This window comes from Fukomys damarensis, unplaced genomic scaffold, assembly GCF_012274545.1.
Source record: "Fukomys damarensis isolate Sample0158 unplaced genomic scaffold, DMR_v1.0_HiC HiC_scaffold_38, whole genome shotgun sequence".
Taxonomy (NCBI): Eukaryota; Metazoa; Chordata; class Mammalia; order Rodentia; family Bathyergidae; genus Fukomys; species Fukomys damarensis.
The window spans coordinates 24,873,034-24,877,171 of record NW_022900950.1 but is presented as its reverse complement, the minus strand read 5'-3'; the positions used below and the strand labels follow the sequence as shown (position 1 = coordinate 24,877,171).

Below are 4,138 nucleotides of genomic sequence, written 5' to 3'. Positions count from 1 at the left end.
CTAGGTTGAAAGGTAAATGAACATTCCGTAAAAGATGCTTCTCAGTTATCTATTCTGACTTACAAACTCATTTCAACTTTTAAAAATACCTATATGTCCTGCTCCCTCTGCTGTCCAACTTATAGAAGACTTATTCAAATAATTTTAATTTTCCCAGGAAAAAATGACATAATGATGAAACAACGGGGTAAGGTATTAAGAGACAGACTTGATTCACCACTAATGGAGAATAATCACATGTCTCTTAGATGAATTTGTGTGTTCTAAAGTCTCTTTAAAATATGCTAAAAAATGATGACACTGGCCTGTAATCCCAGCACTTGGAAGACTATGGCAGGAGAATTGCCAGGAGTTCAGGGCTAGTCCTGGACATATAGTGAGTTCAATGCCAGCCTGAACTATATAGCAAGACCCTGGCTCAAAATATTGCACCTCACAAAATGCTGAACTTTAATGAAATTTCTAAGTAAGTAATCTGGAGATTATAGTTGTAATTTTATCAACTGCAAAATGGGTTGTTTTAGGAATTCTACTAAAAGTGCATTAGAGCTTCTAGTACTTAATATATACAAATTTTACATCCTTACTTCTTACAGAAAAGTTTAAAAACATTTGCTTCATGTTTTCCATCAAAATAAAAACATCATGCTAGAAAAGGAACATCACTGAAAGGCAAGTGATAAGCACTACAGTTTCTATGACAGGATCTAGATTATTAATTAGATGGATCAGCACATTCCAGAACCTAACTGAGAAGAAGACAGACAAATAACAAATGCAGCCAGGTTAAAAGTTAGACCCAAAGGTCAAAAAAGAAAAGGGTACCACATAAGTTTATCCCCCCCCGAATCATTTAATAGAACATTTCATGCAGTGATTTCCAAATCTGTCTGACTGTATCTCTTTATCAGTGAAAGATATGCATGAGCCTAGCATGGTGGCACAGGCCTGTAATCCCAACCCTTTGGGCAGCTGAAGCAGGAAGACTGCAAGTTTCAGCATAAATGGGCAATGTACAAAAAGCCCATCTCAAAATTTAAAAAGTGAAGAGTCATAAGTGTAACTGAGTGCAAAGACCCTGCATTCAATAAGCAGTATTTTAAAAAACTTTAAAAAGACATGCATTTGTGTCCACCTATTTGTGAATTATAAACATACAGTAGGTAAATTACAAAATATGAATAAATAAGTTTTAAAGAATAAAAGGTAGCACATTAATTTTAAATAATTTTTATTCTATTTAATAATGTAGGATGAGGGTATGGTTCAGTAGTGAAGCATATGCTCAGCCTAAGCAAGAATTGGGGTTCAATCTCCAGCACCAAAATAATAATATTAATAATGAGTGAACAAAGAACACTTCCTATGGCCCCTAGAATAGAATCACTTGGTGTTAGTTCAGGTTATGTAAGGACTAGTAAGAAACTCCTATTCCTCTCTCAGGCAGGTTAACAGCCAAAGCTGAGAAAAGAGAACTCCCACACCTGCACAGCAGTAACAAGCTCGTCCTACCTCCCAATGATGTCAAGAGGCAGAGCACAGAGGACACACTTCTACCCTCACTTAGCATGATGAAGTGTGGCTTTCCTCTCCTTGCCAGAGGTTGTAAATGAAGACAGCTAACACAAAAACTTTAAATAAAGATCCAGAATCTCATAACATAAAAATCCAAAATGTTCAGAATTCAATAAAAAAAATAAAAATGTATGCCCCAAGGAAACCATGATTTAAAGAGACAAAAGTTATCAACACTAAAATTAGAATTATCTGACAAAGATTTTAAAACATTCAACATGCATATGCTTCAACAACCAAAACAAATACAGCTAAAAACAAATGAATTAATAGACACTCTCAGCAAAGGAATACAGGATAGAAAGAAATTATAAGGAACCCATGAACTAGAAAATAAAGTAAGAGAAAGTACCCCATCTGAACAGACATAAAACAGACTGAGACCACAGGGCAAAGAAAAAGGCCTCAGGGACCTGCAGGACTAACAAAAACATGTAATATTCACGTCCTAAGAGTCTTAGAGGAATAGAAAAAAAGAAGACACACCTAAAAATAAGCCCTCAAGGAAATAGTATCTGAATATTTCTTAACTTAGGTAAGACACTCAGGCCCAGGCTAAGGCAGGAGGACCTAGACACCATGCACCCTGCCCATAGCTGATTCTGATCCATGTCAGGGCCAACGCGAAGCCAGAAGGAACAGAACCACACAACCCACACCAGCCAACATGGTCCCTGCTCCTGGGTTCTCCACATCACAAGGCAACAGAGGTTAACAACCAACAGACCAACCTGACTGAAAGAGACCAATAACCCAAGAAGAGTTTTACTCCTGGACTGATACCCACCACAGAAACAGGGTGACAGATGCCTTGGGAGACAGGCTTGACTGGGTGGCAGGGCTAGCTAAATAGGGATCTCCTGAAAACATCTGAAATGCCTATGCTCAGATCAGGAAGATCACAGAGCCTGTATTCTGCTGTGGGAGGCCAGGTTTGGTAGGAGTGATAAAGGGACCGGTCCTGAAAAAAGCATCTACTCTAGTTGTATGTTTAAGCTCTGACACTGCTGACTACATCCAGCAGAAATTAGTAGTATGAATTACTATACATAAATATAAAGTTGTCTAATTGTCTTCACAAAAATCATACTCCTTTTTGTTTTGGTTAAGTGCTGTTCATGAGTGGGTCTTAAGGTTTGTCAATATACAGTTGACATTTGATGCCATTGGGTTTTTTGGGTTTTTTCCTTGTTAGTGGGGATCAAATTCAGGTCCTTATACTTGCAAGGCAGGCAGCAGATTGATGCCATTGTTGAAGATGAATTTATTACTACAAGCAAGGTAACACAGTAGTGACTGGTGACTGGTCTTCACGCTTGCTAACATCTAGATCACCTGAGGCTCATAAACAATATGGTAGCTTGTTCTGTGGGACACTTGGCCAAAGAATTTGTAAACCCCAGCACAAAACAAAAACAACAAACAAACAAACAAAAAACCCAGAAACATGAAAAAACAAGACAACCAAAATCCCCCCCAAAATTCCCAACTCTCCCAAAACACATTCAGAGGGCATTAAGGGGGAAAAAAATCATAAGCCACACAACAGACAGGTCTAAAAGGGTATAAAGGGAGGTAAAACAGGTGAGTAAGGTACTTGGCAAATGAAGAAGATAATAAATAACCAGATAATGAACCCAATGAGACAAATATAAGCACATCTACAGAAGACACTAATAAACAGTGGAGCTAAAGAAACAGATATAAAGCATGATACCTGACACAGAAAAGAATGGGAGTCCATAAGAAAGTTCCAAACAGAAATCCCAGGAGATTTAAAACATGACTGAAAGTATGAGAAGCAGAGGCAACCAATGTGAAAACACAATCAAGAGGATCAAGGCTAGGTCATCAAGGCTAGGTATCAGATCAAGAGGACAGGGCTAGGTCAATGACCAATTTATGAGAGATACTTTTCAAACAACCAAGGAAGACAAAAACTGAATTCAACAGCTCTTAAATGACTCAAAGAGACTCAACACAAGCGTAAATAAAAATTAGTGAAAAATCAGAAGACTGCAAAAAGAGCACACATAATAGTAAAGCACTTTAGAGATGTGAAAAAAATTCAACATACAAATATGCGAAGCATATAGAATTCGCAATACCCATAATCAGAAAAAATACCACTCCACATCACACAATACCAGAATAAAACACAAGAAGAGACTCTTAAAGGCCACTAAATAAAAACAACAAATCATCTATAAAGGAAAACCCATCAGAATTACAACACAATTCTAACAGAAACTGTAAAGGCAAAGAGAGTTTCAATGAAGTGTTAAGATCTAAAAGAAAACAACTTCCAACCCAGACTGCAAAATTTTCTTTCAAAACCAAAGGAAAAATAATCTATTTCCATGATAAAGAAAATATAAAGAAGCTCATGACCACCACATCAACACTCCAAAAAATTCTCAAAGACATCCTAGAAGGAGACAATGGTGCTAAAAATACCAAAATGTCCAATAAAATGAATAATTAGAGGCTGGGGATTTAGCTCAGTGGTTGAGGCAGCTGCTTCGCAAGCGCAAGGACCCGAGTTCGATCCCCAGTACCAAAA

The 4,138-nt window shown here is 37.5% G+C and overlaps 1 protein-coding gene across 4 annotated transcripts in view; it reads right to left on the bottom strand.

The window, feature by feature from the left end:
• Zmym2 (zinc finger MYM-type containing 2) overlaps positions 1–4,138 on the bottom strand; it is a 120,805-nt gene that overhangs the window by 53,269 nt on the left and 63,398 nt on the right. The gene's annotated exons all lie outside the window — the stretch shown is intronic.